At 31.6% G+C, this 25,504-nt stretch overlaps 1 protein-coding gene across 1 annotated transcript in view; it reads left to right on the top strand.

The window, feature by feature from the left end:
• The first annotated feature begins 8,833 nt into the window (after positions 1–8,833).
• The window catches only part of LOC118180502 (uncharacterized), a 67,902-nt gene continuing 51,231 nt past the window's right edge, over positions 8,834–25,504 (top strand). Inside the window, exon 1 of the mRNA XM_085821607.1 lies at positions 8,834–8,990. The gene's annotated coding sequence lies outside the window, so the exon portion shown is untranslated. The remainder of the gene's footprint in view (positions 8,991–25,504) is intronic.

Raw genomic sequence — 25,504 nt, 5'->3', positions numbered from 1 at the left:
CTTTTGGGAAATTAAATTTTGTCACGCTATCACCGGTTTTATATGCATTCAATCAATTACGAACCGTTACGAAAACAACGATGTGATTCTGCATTAACGACTATCTATTTCGTTGGAAAATTTTCAAGATCAAATATTTTCGTCGTGTTCACTCCAGCAAAGCATTTTTATTACATATATAAAATGAAATATATCATTTTAATTCTAAAAGAGCTCTTAATATTGTCTTTAATTAGCAAGCTCTTGATTTAGCATCTATTTTAAAACACCGCGTAACGTTTTAGAGAAAATTAGCCTTGTGAAAAATTCTCTCAAATCTTCCAGCTGTTAACTGGGCGCAATATCCACTTTCATGACTATAGTACGCAAGAGAGAATTCTGTAATTCCTTAAAATGTTACATTTCTGTATAATTTAATATGTTTGTAGGATTCTCCACTGTGTAATTCTGAGTTACTGTTGGAAGTGATGAATCTTAAGAACTGATAACCAAATAATCGCTTGAGTTCGTGTGGCAGGAAACAACAAGATAGAAGGGTAAAATAACCCTTTATTATTCCAATTAAAGTTTAACAAAACTTGGAGTTGTACAATAAAACCGACACTTAAGCTTGAACTTAAGAGACTAAGAATTAAACTAAACTAATTTTAAAGAGATATAGCCCAAGCTATCAAAATTCTAACAGAGTTGGCCTCTTAACGCTAATTGACTGCGAAACTATCAAGGGCCAATCTACCAAAATTTAAATGAATGAACAATGAACAACAATCTACCAAAATTTAAATGAATGAACAAAGTACGGCCGGGCGTAATAATAGCTTACGAGAGAGTAGCCTAAAATGGCGAACGTGCAGCCAGAATATCTGGTATCTCTTTCTCGCTAAGACTGTAGAACTTCGCGGTTATATACCGCTCTACCTCATTAGCATTCAGATGTGCTTCTGAAACTACGTTCTGGCCGGAAGTGGTAAGTTGAAGTAAGAATCGATAGGAAAGGAAGTTTAACTCAAAATTTAACTGTTAATAAAATTAACATAATCCTTACATTTTAGCTTTAACTGGTAAGTTTGTTTTCTTCTCAATATTGTTGGAAAGATTAAAGGCCTTTTTCTCGTGAGATTCATGATTTCCGAAGAAGCCATCAAAGATGACCTTCCGGCCAGACACTTCCCCATCAGTTTCGGGTAAAACAGTTTTCGGGGGGAAAATGGAGATACTATTGAAAAACGACCGAATATATCTATTGGAAGTTAAGGTAAATGAAGTAGGAAAAGCAAAATTTAAATGAATGAACAAAGTTCAGTGGCATCTTTGCCATAGTCATAAAGATGTCTTCTTCGCCATCTGTGTACTTGGCTCTTTCGCTCTCTGTGACTACATACTGGAAACTATGACTAGCTTACTGCAGGCTCAAATATATCGATGTAAATTCAGAACAATACCCAAATCTAATATCGAGAAACAGAAACAGTGCCAGTTCCAAAACGTTTCAGTCAGCTGGTTAGTCAAGAGGCGAAATCCGCTGACAAAAAACGAAATGTTAAGAAAACTTTATATCTTCAATTCTATGTTTTTCATACTATGAAGAATCAAAATTTACTTTTTATACATAGTTTAAAAGAAATTTTTCATTGAAACTATATTGCTGGCACTAACGAGTCAAAATATAAATTAATGTTTCCTAAAAATGTAACACATCTCACTACACATAAAGAGGTCGTCGTGAAAATTATAAAAATATGTTTCTTGACAATCAGATTGCCCCTTGATTAAAATCTAAAAGACATATTCGGAAAAAAAATTCTTCTTGAAGATTTCAGTGAAATTCATTGCCCTGCATGCAGAACTAGGAACTAGATGTTCTGAAAGGTCAGTTCTGGTAAATCTCAGAAGCCGCAGTACGATTACGATTTGCGTCATCTCGACGAACAGATTTTCGGTCACCGGACTCATACACAACTATGATATCAAATAAAACATGAAACCAGATGTAAACAAACAGATATACTTATCTGAAACCTCGAAATATCAAGACCATAATCTTCCGAAAGTCAACCTATGTCATCATCTTGATACAAGTTTCTTGGAAATTCCAAGGATGGGTTGGGAAATGTTTCGTTTTCTAATACCTTTTAAGGGATAACTTGTTCTCGAAATGTGGCAAAAATGAAAAAGAAAGATAGAAGTAATTTTGATAAGGAATGTTAATGAAAAAAATATGATTTTTTATTACCACTTTAACAATCTTAAGCGCAAATGGGCAATAATATTTAGCTAAAATGGAAAACAAAAGTATTGAGACAAAAATCAAGTATTCATAAGTGATCTGCATATCGATAACGCGTCGTATAGTATTCATTTATCTTTTCTTTAAAGTAAAATCTAAAACAAATGAAATAAAAATTTGGTACCGCGTGAAATACGACGTAATGAAACGTATTATGTAAACAAATTTCCTTCCTATTTCCTATGAAGCAGGAAACGCTTCCCTTCAGACACGCCATAGACTAAGATAATAAGAAAAAATATTTCCTTAAGATACGAAACAACGATTGTAAAATGTAAATAAAAGCACGTCACCGACAGCATTATTGTCAAATGTCAACATTATATCATGAAACTCAAACAGGATATTGATGGATAAGTTAGAAAATGAGGCATTTAAAACTGTTTGCATTTATTGCAGCGTATACGGCTGACAAAAGAAAAAAGGAGAAAAAAGAAAAAAGAGAAAGGAGAGCAAACAATTGTCTCCTTCATAAATACAGTCCTATTTAAATAAAAAAAATTCTAACTAAATAAATTATTGACCAGAGTAGTTATTCTGCCATTAAAAGTTAACAGTTTGACATAAAATTTTAATTTTCCAAGTAAACGAACCTCTAACTAAATTAATATTTTTTTAAACACGTTTGCTACCGAAGTTGAAATGGTGCATCCGTTCACATGCGCCAAGATCTGACCTTCATTTTTAGTCCCAAAGGGATTTTAGCCCCAATGAGTATCGCAATGGCATTTTATGCTGAGTCACTATAAATGGTACATCACTTTTCAAATTATTTCCACTACATGTTATCACCCTGTATTATATTTAAAGAAATTAAGTAATGGAGAATCTGCATGAATGTATGCATGTTTCTCGCATTGTGATAAAATAACGGTACCTAGAGCTTTCAAATTTTGAATATCGCAGTCCTCCACCGATCATGGACAGCTGGAAGCCCAAAAAGTTGAATTTTGTATTTTTTTAATTTAATTTATTTTTTATGTTTGTTTGCTTCATATTTTGTAAACCTTTAACGAATTTTTGATTAACACACTAAACGATTTCATAACGAGTAGTGGCAACGCTGTACGGAAAAAAGTATTTTTATCTCCAGCGCGCGAGACTGTCTATCAGAAATTCTGAAGTTATGCTGTTTTAAAATATTTTGTGATGTTGCGGTTGAATCAAATTTTAGGTCCTGTACGCCACCTAAAATTCTTACGTAAGCGCCAAGTAAGTGATATTTCGTAAATGAAGTAAATACAAAAAACGTTAACAATAAAAACAACAACAAAAAAATTGTAAAGCCATCTTAGTAAGAAAACTGAACATTGATATGATAAACAAAGACTGAAAGAAACAGAAAACTATATGCCAACACTCAACGCTGCATAGAGAATTCCAAACGTATACTGCTATGCTGCACTTAGAATTTTTGTAAATTTGCTGTTGAATTGTATATGGGTTAAATGCGAAGAAAATGATGCTTAATAATAAAATTAAGAACAGAAAACAAAAACGATTAATAGGAGTGGTTGTAACAGGAGACTGATAGACTGCAAGCTCAGCGACAGCCTAAAACACCTTTTTTTTTTTTTTACTCTTTCGGGTGACCATTTAAATTTGAAAGCTTTCAGAACTTTTTTTACGTTTTTGATTACTTTGTGGGTTTTTTTTTTTTTTTTGTTAAATATACATATAACAGATCTTTCAAATTGTTCAGAAATATATAAAACAATAGTTTAAAACGAACCCCAGTCTGATAATGAAAATAATACCATTTTCAAATTTTGAATCATTTATGTTAAAGTTTTAGCACAGCAGTTTTTTTTCTCGAATCCCCAATTCCGGTACTGTTTCCAGAAAATAAATTCTAACGACTTTTCCCGCTTCAAATAACTTTTACTTCGTATAAAGTACATTGTGAGTTTAGAAGTCAAAATAGAAGTTCTCTATTTTTACCTTTTGAAAGATTTCTTATTTATTTAAGAATTTACATCTATTTTTACTTCCTTGTACGAAGTAAAGACAGTATTGTAATCGAAAAAAAAAAAATTGTGTATCATATTTCAACGAAAATAGCCATTTCAACCTCTCTCGAAACCATCTGAGCGGTGTTTTTGCGTGACATATGTACGTACGGACAGCATAATGGACTGTTTTTGAAAATAAAGGATTGTAAAATGGATTTAAAGTGGATTCAGAACAGATTTTCTTCTTGACAGATAGTACGTACGAACGAGTATAGTAAGAACGAGTAGCCGTAGAACAAGTAGTTCTCACATAATTCAAGAACGAGTAGCCGTAGAACGTTACTTGGATTAGAAAGTGTGCATATTTTGCTTTAAAAGTGATTGAATTATATGGTTTTCATGTTCCGGTTAAGGTATTTATGCCTCTAGTTAATCTGCACACAATATATCTGTAGAATTATCTACAATTTAAAAGTTTAAAGTGGCGGATTAAGCCTATCGAACGGCCATTTGTTTACATATGAAGCTCAGTAGAATAGTGAATTAAGTCAGTATATGAAACTGTATATGAAGCTGAATAGTGTATTAAGTAGAATTAAGTCAGTATATGAAGCTCAGTAGAATAGTGAATTAAGTCAGTATATCAGACCTTCAATGTCTTTTTTGCCGACTGGGAACAAAAGAAAACTTTCAATTTTGTTACACAGGGAAAAATGTATAAATGGTTTTGTAAGACGAAATGGTTTTACACTGAAAAAAAAGTTTCCAGTACTTTTTTTAGATTGAAATGTTTTGAGAAACATTTAACAATTAAAATGTCTTTCTTTTTCTATAATTTTCAATATTTTACCCCACATTTTTTATTGTATTTATTAGAGTGATCTTCATAATTTTAAGGATCGATTTTGCAATTAATGGTTAAGTTTATGAGAAAATATAAAAGCTCATTTATATGTAGAAACATATTTATCGAAAAAATGCAAACTGAGAAAACGCAGTTTAAAAAATGTAAACTCTCATTAATTCATTTAAAATTTCTTAAATATTTTTATTACGTAATTTTGATGCATATATATATGAAATAAATCCTTTTAATATTCAATTGGTTAATATAAACATAAATTTTTTTCAGAAACCTTATCTGTCCAGAAATATTGCAAAAATCATAAAAATTAAAGTATAATTTTCCTTTACTTGTTTTTGTTTTGTAAAAAACGTTCAAAACAACATTAATATATGAATTAAATATATTTTCTAAAACTTTTGCAATCAATATTAATAGTATTAAATTTTTGTTTTATTCATTTTTTTTTCAAAAAGTAAAACTTGAAATTTGAACAAACGTAAAACATTTTATTTAAAACCCCTCAGCAGCATATATGATATCTTCTCTTATTTAGCCATATGATGTCATATATAAATTGCATTTTAAATTAATTTAGGCGTATTTTTAATTAATTAAAGCGTTTAATGTTTGTTCCAACTCGGTTTTCAGTAATGCTACAGTTAGGAACTTTATCACTTTCTTTAATTACGCCACTTCTATCTGTTCATGTCTTATCACAAATAATTTCAATTTGTGAAGAAGTACAATAAAATTGTCTGATAATACACATAGTAATATTTTCTGAGCTGAGTATAAAAAGGAAGGGAGAAAAAACCTGCTAGTTCAAAAGTGAAAAAAAAAATTTTTTTCGTACTTCAAATAGTATTTAAAGTAAATCAGTTTGTACACATAAACAAATTTTGCTGGTAGTTACAGACATATCTAATTACATTTCTCTTCTTCTACACTGATTTTTGATAAGTAACTGAAACAATTAAAAAGTAAAAGAAAATTAACACTGAGGTGGTTGGGGGCATTTTAGAATGTCAAAGTTTCTAAATGCCTTTTTATACCATTTATTTTATCGTCAGATCTTAAAAAATTTCTACCAAGTGTAGTAAGTGTATTAAGGTATTTTTAGCAAAATATTGGGAAAAAAAAGAAGTCTAAAAGCTTTTAGATTTTATACTACGCCTAAAGGGGCGTGTTTTTTTAACATTTTGTATGTTACCTTTTTTTATTAAATATCATGTTCTTTGCACTTAAACCACATGAAATTCAATTCAACAGCAATATCACAAAATATTTAAAAACAGCATATCTTTACAATTTCCAATGGACAATCTGGTGCGCTAGAAATAAAAAAAAAAAAATTATCGTACAGTGTTGCTATTGCTCGCTTTGAAATCGTTGAGTTTGTTAATCAAAAATCCGTTAAAGTTTTACAAAATATGAAAATGATAATAAAACAAATTAAAATTCGGGCTTCCAGTTCACCATGTTCGGGTGTAGGATTACGTTATTCAAAATTGGATGGCTCTAGGTACCGTTGCTTCTTCATAATTCGAGAAAAATTCGTGCGTTCATGCAGATTCTTCATTATTTAGTTTCTTTAAATATAGGGCGATAATATTTGGCGGCAACAATTTGAAAAGTGAAACGGACCTTTATAGTGAAAATACGGAAAATGCCGTTTCGAAACTAATAGCTTCTTTAAATCCAATACCAGAATTTGCTAAAGAAGTTTCCTTTTACTTGTTATAGTTCTTTGAAACGTCAATAAAAGCAGATTATCTACATTACAATATTTCTTGGCTACATTTTCTCCAGTCATGTTCGCATAATGCCTGGGCGTTTCTTACGCCAGCTATGCCACTTGCTCAACAGGCAACAAAACAAAGTTTGTGTAATATGAATGAAGTATAGTTGGCGTAACTTGAACAACTTGTCTTCACGGATATATTTCCGGAATGTAGTTCATTGCATTATGAGCCTATTCAAGTTAATGCTTAATATATTTAAGATGTCCATGTGATTGTTTTTGATAAAACTAACCTCTTTTTTCGTGGTTCCACAGAAGATTTGCTTTTATTATGATTAATTTAATAACCTGCTTTCTTCAACAGCAACTGTGTGAACATTGTCATTTTTTTAAAGAATCTTAGTATGTAAAAGAAATTGAGCTGTCAAACCAACTACGCTATTCATTCAAAATTCTGTCTTCTAATATTCTTATTTCGTCGGTTTGAAACTGAGTTCGGGCGTGAAAAAGAAGTAAGTAAAATTCGTTTATATTAGGTTCATTTTTGTTAGCTTGTTTTGTAATTTATTAAATGAGTAATTTCACATTATATCCAGCTAGGCTTGATTAGTATATGTAAAAATATTTATGGTGTTAGAATTAACTCCAAGTGATGGTTCAGCATTAAAATACTCATTCTTATAATCATTAAATAACATAAATTACTCACATCATTCTGGTAAATAAATTACTAATACTCATTACTTGTTTGGTTTGGGTTATTTAATTACGGCAAAGTACTCGAGGGCTGTCTGCTTAAGGGGAGGGATGTCTTCACGGAGGACTTTCTAAGAAAAACTGGCTAGTATACACGTTACACACGGACAAAACCACAAAAACGCCCAAGCAGTCAGCCCAGTCACCTGGATTCGGAACTCGGGTCGAACAACCAGTGTTCAGCGACTTTATCGCGCGGCACCTGGTGGATCTCATTTCTCAGAATACTCTTTCTGATAAATAAATGACTTGCATGAGATAAATAAATGACTTGCATGAGATAAATAAGTGACTTCCATTCATATTTCTAAGGTGGATAGCGACTATCATCACGTGAAGGGAAGTGCTTGGTAGAACACGAGTATAAACTAAAAGTTTACTCTTCTTTAAGAACTCCATACTAATGAACATTTTACAGTTAAATCTCTTAAAAGTTAAAGTTGAATATTTATAAATCTAATACTTACCTGAACTTGAACACTACTTAATAAAGCGATGAATAAAATTAAAAAAATAAAATAATTATTAAAGGAATTCAAATCCCACTTCATGAAATGGTTCTGGCGGGAGTTACCATAGTTTCCAGTTATGGCGGTAAGGGAAGAGTATCCATTATATATCATATCTAAAACATTCGCTATCTTATGTTCAAAGGTTAAAACTACATGATTATCATAAATTAGTAAATAACATTAAAAAGTGAAATGCAACAAATATGTTTACCGTATTTCATTTTACGGCGTAACTCTCAGTTTTAAAATATATTTATCCCAAGTGCTGCAATCTCTAAAATTGCTCCCAACTGCCTAAAGTTGAACAAATAAAAATTCTACGCTTTCGTTACTAGATAACTGAATCTTATTTTTTCTACAGAAGAAATATCGAAATTCTTGATTTGCAATCAGATCTAATTTGTTTTCCTTCCTCAACTTTTCTGCTTTAATACAGTTTGAAATATCATTCTCATACTGTTTATCTTACAAAAACATCAAGCATCAAGTAGAAGCCTTAGTGTAGAAATATTTGCACGCAACTAGGACGTAAAATTACGAATCTTAACATTACAGATGGTGCATTAGTAATTTCCTACAGATAGATTATAGGAGTCAGAAAAGTGAAGAGTCCAGCTTGTAGTGATGGATACTTTTGTGGTTTTACAGGCAACAGTATTATCATTCCTCGTCCCAATTTTTTTCCCTTATGTCTGATGCTTGCTCGAGGAACGATAATACCCTTGCCTGTAAACCCACAGCCGTATCCTTCACTACAAGATGGAATCTTCACTTTTCTGACTCCTAATAACCTATTTATAGGAAAACAATAATACATCATCTGTAATAACTGATAAACTTATATTAAAATTCGTAATTTTACGTCATAGTTGGGTGCAAATTTTTCTACAGTGAGGTAAGTATCCAGACGTTTAATAAATTTAAACCCCGGACTGCATTTAATCTGTTATAGCATGACCCAGGTACAGATAAAGAGGAGCGGGAAACTTGAATTTCACCTTACAGGTGTATTTGTGCAGGTATAGTCCAAGGTCCGTACAGTGAAATGCTTTGAGATTTTTTGCTTGATAAACTAAAATTGGCTTCAGTTTTAAATCACAGTTTTTGAAATATCGATAAAAGTCTTTAGAAAACTGAATTTTTAAGAAGTGTTCGAAATCGAATTGTGCGAAAATCCTGGGCTGCCTACATATGGTATCATTATTTCGGCAATGAGTGCTCTGAAGAGCAATGAGTTGCTTTATATATCATATACCTATTTCGAATTAATATTGCACTAAGTTTTTTTCGGAAGCACTACCCATTTACTTACCAGAACCATTTTCAAATTTTATCAGCTACTGATATGTATGGATATGGACAAATGTTAAAAGGCCACGGTCCAGCCTAAAGATCTTCCCAATTTTCTAAGGCCACAGTAAACCGGGATATTTGACATTCCATGCACATTTGCAGCTGATCTGCAATAACTTTCTTTTTATCTTGTTTTCTACCTTTTACCTTAAAACTATAAAGTGATATTATTGAATGCAAATAGTTCTAAAAAAAATCCTTAAAAAAATCTTAGACTGTAAACTTTTGCTTAAGGCAAATGGTACACAGAATTTCGTTTCAAGGGATTTGAACCTACTGTGGAATTATGGGAAATGAAAAGGCTGATAAAGGAACTTTCGTAATGCAACGCATTAATCGACCGCTTTCGTTTTATACGACTAAATTGTTTGTTAACCTGACTCTTAAGAAAATTCTTAATTTCTTCAACGTGCTATGGATAAGAGATGGAGAATTCTTAGGGGAAAGACAACTTTCATTCCCAGTTTTCCAAGCATGAGAGCGGTAGCTCTATTTAGACGTTTGGCCGGACATGATTGTTTTCGAGACTGCCTCTACAGAACTGGAGTGGTAGATTTCCCAAACTGTGTGACTCCAATCAGCCTATGATTTTTGAACATTTAAAAATTGTATTGCACTTTCTCCGTATGAGGACATTGTTAAAAAGTACTGGACGACCCGCGAACTGATGGCTTAAGCGCTAATGTTTGGCATTTGTAAAATAAAATAAATATTATTGAATGCTCTTATTTGTTCAAACATATGCAGCTATCGTTCTGAAAGCCGGCCTTGCTCACATAACTTTGCTAACTGAGCAAAGTCGTACTGTCATCTGGTACCATGGCTATTTCCAACGATAGGCGCAATCTTACCTCCTTCACACGATGGATTTCGTGGATTTGCTCTGATGTCAGACGAGCGAGATTAGTCATAACAACAACATAAACATTGTTAAAGGTATCACTGGCTAAATTTCGTTTTCCCTTCAACTTTTCTAATTATACTACCTCAAGTGCAGTCATCTAAATATTTTCAAATGATCACTTTGTTGTCTGCAACATGAAATGGACCTCACTCCACTTTTGTAGCATTCATGCTCGTCGTTCGATAATTCGGAGAGAATTCATAAGACTTGTTTGTAAGTTTATATAATATGATGCCAGTTCAGATGTCCATGATTCCCAATTCTGTATATGCATCAGCCTCCTGCTGTTGGTCTATTTTTATGTAAATTGCTACAGGTTGCTTCGTTTAATTTAAAACTGTAACTACTAAAATATTATTATTATTAATTAGGTTTTGCACACTAATGTATTTTTAATAGAAATTATAGAAGATTTACTAAATAGTATTCTGTTTTTATGCGAATAGAGTAGTTAAGAAGAGAGAGCTCTAGATCACAGCAAAAGTTCTTCTCTACATAAAAACCACAAATCTTTACAAAGCGCCGGTGCACAGGAAAAGATTTATTTACCTCAGTTTCAATATAAATTTGAGTTTTATTAAGTTGTTATTGCATTTAGAAATATTACACTACAGCAAAGTACACTAGAACCAAGGGAAGAGGAACCTTCGTGGGTGACTTTCTAAATGAAATTTACTTGTATTCATGCTACATACGGGGATGATCTGAAGTTGGGTCGATCAACTAGTATTCAGCTATTTTACCGCTCGGCCGCAAGCAGGTAGCCTTCTTTTTTTTCTAACCTTAATATAATGTTAAATTAAAATAAGTTAAAATATAAATTCAGACTTATTTATGCGATACAACGTGTATTATATAAATAATATATATAGCCAGTATGTAGCTAATAAAAATCTCTTACCAGTGTCTAGGTAAAGTTTTAGTATTTATTTACTAGCAACAATTTCCATTTATTTTTTTTGGGGGGGGGAGGGCTAGCTTGTGAATGTTATGATTATTTTTAGCTGGGAGAGGGGGTATGATGTACACAAGAAAATGAAAATGAATCCCTCAGGAATCAAAAAATTGTTGAAGTGAAAAACTGTCGATTTCGAAAAGAAGAGAAACCTATTTGAGATTCCCGTCGAAAACGAATAAAGATTAATAGAAGATCTACGCCACTCTACGGCTGCATTTATTCCCTTCTAATTTTAATACATATGTTACAGTCAAAATATGAAATCTGGCATTTTGTAGAATACCTAGGCATTTTATGGAATGCCGAAACCTGTCTAGCAATTTATGAAACAATTAAATAACTCACACATTGTCTAGGCATACTGTAGAATTCCGAATGATAAACCGACAAAGGATGAAATACATCTCTATATTAATACAGTACCGAGAGGAAAAGTATTAAGTAATTCGTGCAATATATCGGCAGTTGTATTGAGTGTGGCAGAGAATAGTTTCTACCGACTTGGAACTTCTGAAAGAATTTTAAAACAACTATATGCGAGATCACAGCTTATTCTATGTTCTAAGAACTTGCTTAGAATTGAAGATATTCCTGATGAAGAAATTTCTGTCTGTGCAGCTGCAAGTGCTCAGTCAATGTAAGTGGCCATGGATTCGTCAAGTGTACGTGTAAAACAAAGTGCCGAAATATGAAATATCCTTATGTGACAAAAGTTATGTAGTGAATTCAAAATGTCATTCAAACCAAGTTGCAACATATAGGTTAATATTAACTTCTTATTTTTTGTATGAAAATTTTGCTTTTTTTTAAGAAGAAAGAAAGGCATAAATTTTGTTTCGTATAACTTTTCTTTATGTATTTTGAATAAAAAATTTTAATGGCATTCTTTCATAATTTTTTTCAAAATAATATTTGTATTTTTGAGAAATGAACGTATTTTAAATAACAGCGTTATCGTGACCTTTTTGGTCATACTTTACCTAAAGAGCATGTGTCATTCTATAGAATGTCTAGGTATTATATTCAGTGTCTAGGTAAAATATATAATAATTCTCATATTTCATGCTTTGCCTAAAAACGCCAGGTATTCTATAAAATGACTAGGTATTCTACAGAATGCCCGCATTTCATACTTTACTGATAGCACATCGAATAGTATTAAAAATCTGATTTGACGATAAGTATTAAAAATCTGATTTGATATATCGCATTAAAATATAATGGCCGTATTCTTTCCCTAATAAATAACTAATAAATAAAAAAAAGATCGAAACATAACATATATTGCTAATAGCATCACATAAAAATATGCTTATTTTTAGTAACATATTTTTATGTGATACTATTAGTAATATATGTTATGTTTTGGTCTTTTTTTATTTTTTAGTTCAAAGGGGCAATTTGCCTAAAAGAACTATTGATTTCGTTTTGGCATTTTGCGTCGATTCACTTTCTGCGTTGTTTAACTTTTCAAATTGTTGCCACCAAATATTATCGCCCTGTATTATATTTAAAAGAATTTAATGAAAAATCTGCATAAATGTACGTATGTTTCTCGCATTGCGATAAAACAACGGTACCGAGAGCCATCCAATTTTCAATGACGTAATCTTGCACCGAATATGGGCATCTGGTAGCCCTAATTTGGAATTTGTTTTATTATCGATTTCCTATTTCCTAACACTTCAACGAATTTTTGATTACGAATTGAATTTTGATTTCAAAGCGAGAAATGGCAACACTGTACGAAAAAAAAAAAAAAAAAAAAACATTTTATCTCCAGCGCGCGAGACTTTGTACCGGAAATTCTAAAGATACGCTCATTTTAAAATTATTTTGTGATATTCCTGTTGAACTGAATTTTATGGTTTAAGTGCGAAGAGCATCATATTTAATAAATAAAGTTAACCCACAAAACGTTAAAAAAACGCCCCTGTAGACGTAATTTAAATTTTTAGTTAGTTTTATTCATTAGTAAATAATAAACTTTACATGCCGCCCTTGGAATATTTTCCCTGATAGTTCTGCCCACAGCACATCTTTGTTGCGGCCAACTAACGGCTGAGCAGTAAAGTCGCTGAACACAAGTAGTTTGGTCCGAGGTTCGAATCATGCGAACGGGCTCGGTGCATGGGTATTTTCGTGGTTTTCCATAATGTGTAACGTATATACGAGCCAGTTTTCCTTCGAAAGTCCTCCACGAAGGCATTCTTCCCCTTAGGCAGATAGCCTACGAGACTTTGGCTTATGGCAATGCAATATACGTCCTAGTAAATCTGAAATGTAGAACACTTCTAAATTAAGAAAAACGGCGTTTTTTATGTCAGTACCTTCGGGTGTTTTTCTTTCGATCTACGTTGTGCTGTTAGTTTATGTTTTATATTTTACTTTATAGTAAAAAAATGTTAAATTTTTTAATTCTACAACATTTATTGAAATAAAATACGATAAATGAAAAAGCTTCGGAAAGTTCAGAATCTTCAGAATATTTTTTTACCCCTTTTTAGGGATTAAAAAATAACTTTACATACACTTATTGCTAGAAATATATACTAGAAATAACTTTATATACACTTATTGTGTTGCAATCAACAGAATTCTCAACTTACTGAGCTTATAGGGGAGACGATAGAGATAAACAAATTTTGTCAGTACAAAGCAGCATTTGAGCAACAAAATATATACTTTGCGTGAGGGTGCCCCGGATCTTTAACATCATCACTTGTTAAAGTTTCAGGGCACCTGGAAGACTAAATTTCTGTTATTTGTTTAAATGTTTAGTGTTTAACTCGTGAAATAATGCCCTATATTTACTTTGATTCAAAGAGATTCTGAAAAAAAAGTATAACTCGAAACTGTTACTCAAATACTTTTTGTCAAATATTGGAGAAAATGAACATCAAAATTAAGAGCTTTAATTATGCACATCATTCACTGAATTTTATTCGCATCTTCTCAATAAATAAAGTAGATATATATTTGGAAAGTACATTTTAATTTTTTTCTTTTATTTAAAAGTAGATTTCAAATTTTGTGTGTATTAAAAACTTTCAGTATTAACTGTACTTGTTTTATATTATTTTACTTAATTTTTATTCATTTATTTTATTATTTTTATATTTAAAATTTTATTTGTTCGTTATTTTACATTTTATTATTAGTTTATTATTTTTATTTATTCATGTATTATTTTCATTTTTAAATTTTCATATTTTATTTGTTATTTTTAATTTTATTATTAGTTTTTGCTTTTTTTATTTATTTATTATTTCTATTATTATCTTCTTTTTCATTTTTATTTTTATTTGTTTGCTATTTTTATATTAAATTTTATTATAAATTTTCTATTTTTATTTATTTATTTACTTATTTTAAGGTAAAATTTTTGTTATTCACACATGAAAGATTCAAGAACATTTTAAATTTTAGATTCTGATTCGAAAATTTAGGAATCATTGTCTCTACATTTTAATTCTTTTAAAGCTTTGGAAAGGAAGAACCGCGATGACATTATATTATACAATCGCAAAATGAATCATAAAACGTGAATGATAACAACTGAAATGCACATTTTTAACATCCGTTCTCCACATTAAGTCTGAAAAACAGGGAACACTTCAATCACGCTCCACGCAAGTAACTTCCGCTTACTCATCTAAAAATTAAATGTGCCTAAAATAAATTACTTGACGGAAAAGGGAAAGTTAATGAAAGTGCCCAGACGTGACTTTACACGACTACAGAGCCATCTCTTTGTTAAAAAAGGAACCACTTCAGTGTCTGCAGTATGACGTCATACTTCCGCCTCTCCTTCCTGTGAGTCAACTGCAACATTTGGCGGAAGTTTGCGAAAATTGGCGTCGTTGCATCGAAAATTGAGAAATCTGTTTACAATTAATGTGACGTACGAAATCATTGCTTGTGCGTGTTAATTTAAAAAGAAAAGAATGTACGGTTCTCTGGAATAGTTACATATTTAAGCCCTTGGGTTAATCGATGACGGAGCCAGTCAAGGCTTAAATTTGTAAAATTTCAAATGCCAGAAAGCTAGAGGAGCCAATAGGAGCAATGAAAAAAAATAAGTAAATAAAACAATAAAAGAGGTTTTAAAAAATTCTGGAAGGTTTCAGATTTTAACGGTCAGCCAAAAGGGTTTTGTAAGGTTTTTCACGCTGTCGCTGAGTTCATAGTCTACCAGTCTGCTGTTGCACTCACTCCTGCTATCCCATTTCTTTTTTTCTTTTTAGCTTTAGTAAGCTTCATTTTCTTGGTGTTTACTTTATTTACTTTACTTGTTTACTTTACTTGTTTTCTTATGTGTTTACTTTATTTATTAAGTATCACGTTCAGGCGCTTATACCATATAAAATTCCATTTGATATAGGACATACTGTTTCCATATAAAATTGAAACAGAATTTCCGATAGACAGAATTCGCGCGTTGGAGATGAAAATACTGTTTTCCGCACAGTGTTGTCACTGCTCGCTTTGAAATCGTTAAATTTGTTAATCAAAAATTCATTAAAGTTTTACAAAATATGAAATAGACAATTAAACGGATCCAGAATTGAAAAATCGGTATTCCAGGTACCCATATTCGGCTGGAGGATGACGTTATTCAAAATTTAATGTCTCTAAGTACTGTCGATTTTTTTAACAGTGCTTGAAAAATTCATAAATTCAAGCAAATTCTTCATTATTTAATTTCTTTAATTATAATACAAGACAATAATATCTGGTGGCAACAATTTGAAAAGTGAAACGCCTTTTATAATGTTTCAGTGAAAAATGCCGTTATTGCGGACTAAAGTTCCTTTTGAGCTAATAAATAAGATAAGTAAGTAAAAAGTAAAATTTTTATTTTAAATAATTAAAAAAAATAAATAAATAAAAATCTGTAAGGTTTCAGATTTTAAATTACGTCCAAAGGGGCGTTTTTTAACATTTTGTGTGTTACCCTTATTTATTAAATATCACGTTCTTCACACTTAAACCATAAAATTTAGTTCAACAGCTATATCGCAAAATAGTTTTAAAATGAGCATATCTTTAGAATTTCTGATACAGGGACACGCGCTGGAGATAAAAATGTTTTTTCTGTACAACGTTGCCATTGCTCGCTTTGAAATCCTTGACTTTGTTAATCAAACATTCGTTAAAGATTTACAAAATATGAAATCGATAATAAAACAATTTCCAAATTTCAAATTTGGGCTTCCACATGCCCATATTCGCAGTAGGATTACGTCATTCAAAATTCGATGGCTCTATGTACCGTTGTTTTATCACAATGCGAGAAATATACATACATTTATGCAGATTTTTCATTATTTAATTTCTTCAAATATAATGCAGGACTCTAACATTTGGTGGCAACAGTTTGAAAAGTGAAATGGACATTTATAGTAAACCAACGCAAAAGTGCAAAACGAAAACAATAGTCCTTCAGAGACAAAGCCCCTTTGGACTGATTATAATGAAAAATTTGAATAGGCTCAGTATTTAACCGTCTCCAGAAAGAGTTCTTTAGAAGTTTATATGGTTTATCGATAGAGATGGCCCAGGTGGAATAGCGAAATGTCTTATAGGATGCTAGGTGGATATACATTTAGACTAACATGGGAACGTCATATATCTTCTGTTTATTTGAAAAATGAAAAAAATAATAACTTTGTTCTAAAAAAGTATTTAATGCTTATAATTAGATATATCGTGAATTAAATGCATTTCTATTTAAATCAGCCGCACTAAAAATTAAAAAGAAATAACACACAGGATGTTCGTACATTTTTTAAACAATTTTCATTTTATTTACAGAAATATTTTACCTAAAATTTTTGTGTTTTAAATTTTCTCTTTGATAACCCTTATTATTCTTCACTATCTTTCTACTCTGTAATTTCCAAGAAGCCTTTTGTATCATCGGAAGAGGTGTTTTATCCCATTCCTCTTGAACAGCTTTTCAAAGTCTGAGGAGTTCCAAAGTATAGGTAAACGTCTGGACAACCAGCTTCTTAAAAGTTCAAAAGCTCAAAATTCCATGGGTGAATTGAAGGATATGAGTGAAGTGTAAGGATATGAGCCTTTGATACCTTTTCTTGCTCCATTTCTCCTAGAAAATTTACAATGGATTTTGATGTGCGGCTGCTTGTTTTGTCTTGATGCATTTCTACTGGTCGATGGCCCTGTGGGTGAAGAAAAGTACTTCATATTTGAAAATTGAATATAAAATATGTTTCTGACACTATGTGTAATTGATCTTAACATTTTCTCCACTTTCTTTATTTTTAATTTGCCACTATATTAAAAGCCAGCAACAATCATAAATTAGTTTGAAAAACTTTTTTTAAATTCTTTGAACCATGTTTTAAGATTTTTTTCTTCTCTTTTAGGATAATAAATGGATCTCTTGTTATTGCTTTTTATTGCATTTTTTATTGCTGTCTAAGATTCAGCTATTGCGACAACATTTTTCCATTTTTGTCCGGATAAATGTTTCTTATAAAGAATTGTGCAGAGTGTTCTGCGTTCCGCTATATGTCGTGGAGAAAGACGATGCACATTATGCTTTTTAGCCTTTTTAAGATTCATATCAGCATTCATCACTTTGTTTACAGTTGACGCTCAGCATTTTAATTATTTTGCAACTGTCGTTTGGCTTAGCCGATTTTCTTTTAACACCAAGGATCTTACCTTTGCAGCATTCGAAACATTCCCTTTTTTCCCTTGACAAAACTGTCAAGTAGCAGACGATAATTTATACTTTCAAAATTATAGCTGCAGTTAAAAAATTCAAAACAGAGGAATTTTTTTATACCAAAGCAAAATCGTCTAAAACATGTGCGAACAGCCTGTTAAGAACTGTGTCAGTTAACACAACCGTGTTAACCAAAGGACAGTTGCAAAATAACTAAAATGCTGAGCGTCAACTGTAAACAAAGTGATGAATGCTGATTTGAATCTTAAAAAGGGTAAAAAACATAATGTGCATCGTCTTTCTCCACGACATATCGCGGAACGCAGAACACTGCAAATTCTTTAACTGTGTTGTTAAATAACTCAATTTGTTAATCAATAACAGAGTGATTAAATTGGAAAGCTAAATACACACGCATATATAAGGCGAAGCCATAAAGTCAGGCTTTCACAAACTTTAGGTAGTACAGAATAATATTTTGAGAAGAACTGTAAATGCTCGTTATCTGATAAGAAACAAACTGATCCAAGACGACTTGCAAATCGATTCTATAGACCACCATATTACTAAATAAGCGTTTCTTCAAAACTAAACATAGTTGGGATTCTGCAAATTTTTCAGATGTTCTTAGTTACCAAATCATTTCAGAAGGTACTTTAATCAGACCATTCGCTTCTCGCCATGCTTAAAGACCACAACTTCGTAACCTAGCTTTGATCCCAACGTTTACTTGTTTTCTGGCGCAGCATGACTTTCGTCTCGCGTCACTTTCAATCTGATTGGCACACATGCAGTAGTGGAGGACAATGGTCTCCCCACTTTTATCTCACTTTCTTGACCCTTCTTAGAGTTTCGCCTGGTAGCTCGTCAAGTCATGTACCCTCAGAGGCTTAATTTTCTTATCTAGCTTATTATGCCCCCTTCTGAGGCCACATAAGCAACCTCATAATCCGTATCCATGTCCTGTATTTGGCCACTGCCCTAAGCTTTAAAAATCTTGCGCCAAGATTTATAAAAATCCTTAAGCTTTCACATAAAGAACAAATATGAAACGTTCGTGAAAAATTTGATTTGAATAAGAATACAGGATATCTTTTGTAACATTCCTCTTATGAATATTAAAATATTGCTGCTTGAATGCAACATTATTGCTCATCACGCTGAAGTATAAAATAGTATCTGATATATTTAGCAGTTGCTTATTGTTATCGCCTACAAAAACATTAAGATCACTTCAATGTGTAACTATTGTATCTTAAGTTAAAGAAAACAAGTAATCATAAATAAACAGCTCTTGAATGAAAAGGTAATATACGAATTTTTTCACATCCAAACTACAATTATAAAACCGTAAATAAATATATTATATGACTCAAAATCTGAATGTTTTAATTAAATGATATTCATTATTAAAATCCTAAAAATTAAACTTTGACTAAGAAATTTAGTGATCCAAACATCAAAGATAGTGAGCATATATTGCAACTCTGAGCAAATATCCGAATGTATGTTGTAACTCTGAGCAAAACAGTCTATCTGAATACGGCAAAGCACGGAAGGTGTATTCGCCTAGAAGAAGTAAATCCTTCGAGGAGAACATTTTAAGGAGAGCTAGCTTGTATTTACGTTACACACAGGGATAATTTTGAAAACGCCCATGCAGTCAGCCCATTCGCAGGGATTTGAACACCGGTCGAACAACCAGTCAGCTTTCTTACCACTCTGTCATTAGTGGAGCCAAGCCAAATGGAATGTACCCAAAAATACATATAAATTGTAAACAGGCGAGCATGTGAGTTTCCGAAAGAAATCATAATCGAAATTAGTCAGTCCATAAAAGACTCTGATCTTAGATACATTACCTGAGCAAAATATAGCTCTGATCTGTCTCTGAAAGATAAGATGCTAGAGTTCTGATAGGTATTAAGCGTCTGAAGGGTATTTCCAAAAAGTGCGAACAGACAGTAATCGGTCTCTGAAAGATAGGATGCTAGAGTTCTGATAGGTATTAAGCGTCTGAAGGGTATTTCCAAAAAGTGCGAACAGACAGTAATCGGCAACCGGGGTTATTTTAAAACCGAAATTGTCGAGCTTCGTAAAGATAGAATGAAGATCTATGGCCATGAACATGACATCCAAACCTGCAGCCCGGTACACCAGCCCTAGAAGACAAGTCAGCCCTAGACGATTACATTTACAGCCCTAGACGATTAGTACATTTGGCATGCCGTACAAATAAAAATATTGATAATTCAACGCATTACGTGGCTTTATTTCATTTTTACTTCTGAGAACAATTTAGCTGGAGCTCTTGCTTATGTCGTCTATGCTTAGAGCCGGCCCTCTGAGTTCCATTTTGGAGTTTTCAAGAAAACGTAAGGGCTTGGATAGTGTGCGCTATCGTGCGGAGCATAACCTAACGACGCAAACGTCATATTCCAATTCTATAGCTAGCTGCGCAGTGCAGGATTCTTTGTATTGCCTCGTGTCGGTTACTTAAATGCGAATCTCTGTGATTTACAGAATGCTTTTGTGGAGAAGCATGCCAACGTTATCCAGTGAAGAAGCGCCGAGTTGTGGGCTCAAGTCCATTATGCTTCTTACCAAAAGTCTGATAGGTTATTATCGGTCTTGCTACGACAAAACAAGGCATTGACCGATGCGTGTTGACTGCCCTAAAGTAGTTAGATCCTAAAAGTTTAAATCCTAAAAATTTATAAAAATGCATAAGTGAATAATTGTTGAGCAGGCAGGAGACAGACTTATCAAGGGGAAGTTGCCTCCAAACCTAACTCTTCAGTTATTCAATTCGTGTTTCGTCATCCATGTACGCAAGGATAAAAGGAAAATTCAAAACCAAAAGTAAAACCAAATGTTGTGAATTACTAAAAAGAAATTTAAACAAGTGGAATTTAGAGAAATTAGAAAGTAAAGACTAGAATAATTAAAGTCAATTTAGAGTAGAAAACCAAATATTTTAGAAAACCAAAGTAATTTAGAAACTCTCGCCTACAAAAAACTTACCCGACACGAATTATGCAAATAAATAAAAAAGAAACTAGATACTTTTTATAAAAAATACATAAATAATACTAAAAAGGCAAGTAAAAAGTAAGTTTTAATTTGATTTACCAACTATATTTGTATTTGGAGAGTGGAGAAGCATGCCAAACAAGTGATGTTAAGTAGTGTGTTTCTTTTAACTTTATAAATAGAGGTCGCTAATATAAGGTAAAGTTGAGTGTAAAGCTGCTATCTATTAAATCTATTTTAAAAACCTATTTCGTAAACTTTTAATTACGGAATAGGTTTTTTTGCTAACTGTGAAGTATTGTAAAAATATATAAAAAATTGTAAAAATGCTAACTGTAACGTAACGTGAAAAAATGGTTGTAAAACATTAAGGAATGTAAAAAATCGAAAATTTTTTTGAAATAAAATTAATTTTAATTTTGAATTTTTTTTAAACAATGTTTTTAATTAAAGTAAGAAATTTATTGTAATAGTCTTAATTTATTAAAACTTAATTTCAACATGTTTAATTAAAACTTACTAAATACTGGCCAAAAAGTAAGGAAAATTAGAAAAAGATAAAAATCTTCACTCAATTTGGTCTATAATTGAGACTTTTGAAAAGAGTTGGGCCCTTCATTAGTAAAAGAAAAAAATCCAGTATTGATTATATGCATTTTTACAAATATTTAGAATAAATATTTACAAGATAATGTTGTAGAAACATTAATAGCGTAGATGTTGAGGTCCATAATGAAGAGCAAAGTTGGCAGCCGAGGCAGTACAAACATTCATTTTTATTTAAATAAATATATTGTTGCGACAGGAAGAGGACTACAAGGCAGTGTCTTAGCGACAACGGAGGTAGAAACAAAGTGCGCAGTTATTAAATATGGAAGCTCGTCAAGAGCATCTATATCAATCTAAGATTGCTTTTCAAATTAATTTTAAATCTTACATTGGTGTGTTTCTTTTCTAGTTCCATATAAGATCATTATTATACCTTCCACGCAACCTGTCAAATTAGCGATTAAAAATTTTAATCTAGTTTCTAATCATTTCGCTCCTGAATCATTATTTTACTTTTAATTATTTATCTGATCAGTGCAGTTAAAAATATGATAAATTTATAATATAGACACTTCATAATTTTTTTCCAATAAGTTTAACATTAGTGTAAGTAATGTAAGATATTTCTAAAGCTACTATATTAGATATCAATGCAGAGTCATTTGATATCATAATAGTATCTCCAATAGGTATAATTTGTAATGCATTTAATTTAAGTGACCTATATTATAACTAATCGATAATTTGTATGAAAACAAGCATTGCTATCATAATTATTAAAAAATATTCTTCGTGCCATATTGTAACCTGAAATTTCAGTTCAGCACTAACTTTTGTAATATGGTAGAGGATGGAATCCGAAAGTTTCATACAATTCTTTCATACTCTACTTTCCCTTCAACTAACCTCTCGAGAAATCTCTCGGAGTGACAAAATTTTAGAAAGAAGAGGAATTTAGAGCTGTATCTAATTATTTTGTATGTATATCGTGTCCATCACAATTGGGTATAAGTTTCTGTTTTCCAGGAGATTAACTATTTTAAGCATTGTGAACTATTACAGCCAATTCAACTTAGAGCGGATTTATTTTATTAGCCGGCAAATTGGAATATACTAACTGTAATGAAAAATTGGTTGCAGTATTTGAAACATGTTCATTTATATAGTATGATGGATTGATAACTATACTAACTGCAATGAAAAATTAGTTGCAGCATTTGAAACATGTGCATTTATATGGTATAATTGATTGGTATATAATATGTACTGAATAATTTTGGATATTTCATGTTTGTTACAATTGGGAATTGGTTCCTGTTTTTCTGTAGATGTTTTTAATTATTTGAAGAAATTGGGCACTATTATAGCCATTTTACAAGAATGATTAGCTATATTTGAATAGTATGTGTTCTTATGTTGTAGGAATACCTGCCAATTTGTATAGATTGAAATTGTTTATTTGTGCTATTTATAATTGTATAATAGAAATTTATTATTTTAACTGCCATGAAAAAATTAGTTGCAGTTTTTTTTAAACATGTACATTTGTAGTATGTTTGATTGGTAAATATTCTAACTGTAATAAAAAATTAGTTGCAGCATTTGAAACATGTGTATTTTTATGGTATGATGATTGGTATATAATATGTGCTGAATAATTATGTATTTTATGTCTATTTTAATTGGGAATTAGTTCCTATTTTCTATTAGACGTTTTATTTTAGAATATGTGCTTTATATTGTTGGAATACCGGTCAATTTGTATTGACTGGAACTGTTTAACAAATCTGTAGTTTTGCACAATTTAGAATTGTATTGAAAAATTTAAGAATTAGTTTCCTTTTTTTTTTATCATCTGGGAGCCAAGTCATTATTTACAAAACATTTGCTTCTGTGGATAATAGTAAAATAGTGTACATATTACAATGAAATTCCCGATTGCAATTTCATGTTTGTCTTGTGGATAATTGCGACATAGTGTGCAAATTGCTATGGACGCACATAATGAGGTGTGCTAACCGTTAAGGACACGAAGTTATGATGTATCAAAGTGGACAAGTAGTATTTACTTGAACGATGAATTTAACAAAAGTGAACATAGAATAGCCTACACAACATCATATACTTTGGGCTATGGAACTATCAATTGCCTGAACTGATGTGACTGGCTTACTCTGTGGATAACTGCAAAAATAATACGGACACACATCATTAGGTGTGTAACTGATAAGAATATGAAGTTATGATGTATTGAAGAAGACATAGGTTTAAAAATTGGTTAATATATAAGTTCCACTCTCCACAACATAGATCCTATCCATGACAATGTAATTATTAATTGATCGTATATTTATTTTCATACGGATTATTATGTAACAATTATTGTATAGATGACACTGTCAATTTAGCATTGTAATATTACTATCATTGATTCAGTGAATGCCGCTGGCGGTGGATTGTAGATTCTTTTCCGTCGCATGGACATATAACTCTGATTGGTGTATAACCTTAGGTCGGAGGTCCATGCGACTGCGTATCAGTGTTCATATTGGCAAACACTATTACAGTCACAAACGGCTTCATAATACGAAACCGGGAATAGAATTATATGCAGTTAAACACTGCTTTATCTATGGACAGTGTAATTTAGTTTTTACGAAATCTGTAGAAAGGTAGTTTAGAAAAAGATGTTTCTAGGCTTCACTTTTACAAATACTGACCTTAGGCATATTCTTCTAATTTCAAATAATAATCTTCTTATAATAAGAAGCATAGAATTGAGGAAAATAAACTCACCTCTCTGATTGGAAAAGCTGTTAAGTAAAATAATTCTACTGACTATAAGAAACCCTTATAATAAAAATTTCAATTTTTTAAATCTTAATTATGATTTAATTAGCTGAATAATTGCAGATTTTTACTTGTAGAATTAGAAGATTACAAAACCGGCGGTGTTTTCTGACATAAAAAAAATTAATCCTTTTCATAGGCAAAAGTTTTTGTTAGCCTCAGCGACTTTTCAAAGTTTCGTCTTTTTTAAATGAAACGTATTTTCAAATACGTAAAAAAAAAGGAGAGCGAAATATTACGCAACCAGGAACAATGTTTGCTTTAATTTTTCTTGCAGCTGCTAGATTCAGAATTATTGCTGCGCAGGCACAAATATTAACTGCGTGGCATATCTTTGGGATCGCTATAAATGATTTGGACGTCCTGCAGCCTATTGTGTACGCAGAAGTAAAAGTACCTATGCAGTTTCAGAAATTAGTGCGCGGCTGGCTGCAAACGCTTGCAGTTTAGAAAGAGCACTGATCAGCAAATTATTATTCAGTAGACCGAGGTATACAATACCTGGCATTAGAAACTTCCACACTCATAATATAAAGTTTTTTTAAATTTACCTATTATTTGTATTATAATTTACAGCAATTATAAAAAAAAATCTGAAGGGTTTCAGATTTTAAATTACGTCCAAAGGGGCGGTGTTTTTTAGTTCAAAGGGAACTATTGTTTTCGTTTTGCGATTTGGCGTTGAATCACTATAAACGGCGAATCACTTTTCAGACTGTCGCCACCAAATGTTAGAGTCTTCCATTATATTTGAAGAAATTAAATCATGAAAAATCTACATAAATGTATGTATATTTCTCGCATTGTGATAAAACAACGGTACCTAGAGCCATCTAATTTTGAATGACGTAATCATCGTAAGAATATGGGTATGTGGAAAACCAAATTTGAATTTAAAATTTGTTTTATGATCTATTTAATATTTTGTAACATTTCAGCCACTTTTTGATTAAAAAAAATAACGATTTTAAAGGGACCTATGGCAACATTGTACGAAAAAAAACCTTTTTTATCTCCAACACTCGAGACTCTTTATCGGGAATTCTAAATATATAAGCTCATCTT

Source organism: Stegodyphus dumicola, chromosome 8 (assembly GCF_044657685.1).
Source record: "Stegodyphus dumicola isolate Sdum_Otavi_A_Nest chromosome 8, ASM4465768v1".
NCBI lineage: Eukaryota > Metazoa > Arthropoda > Arachnida > Araneae > Eresidae > Stegodyphus > Stegodyphus dumicola.
This window is presented reverse-complemented; position numbering and strand designations above follow the sequence as displayed.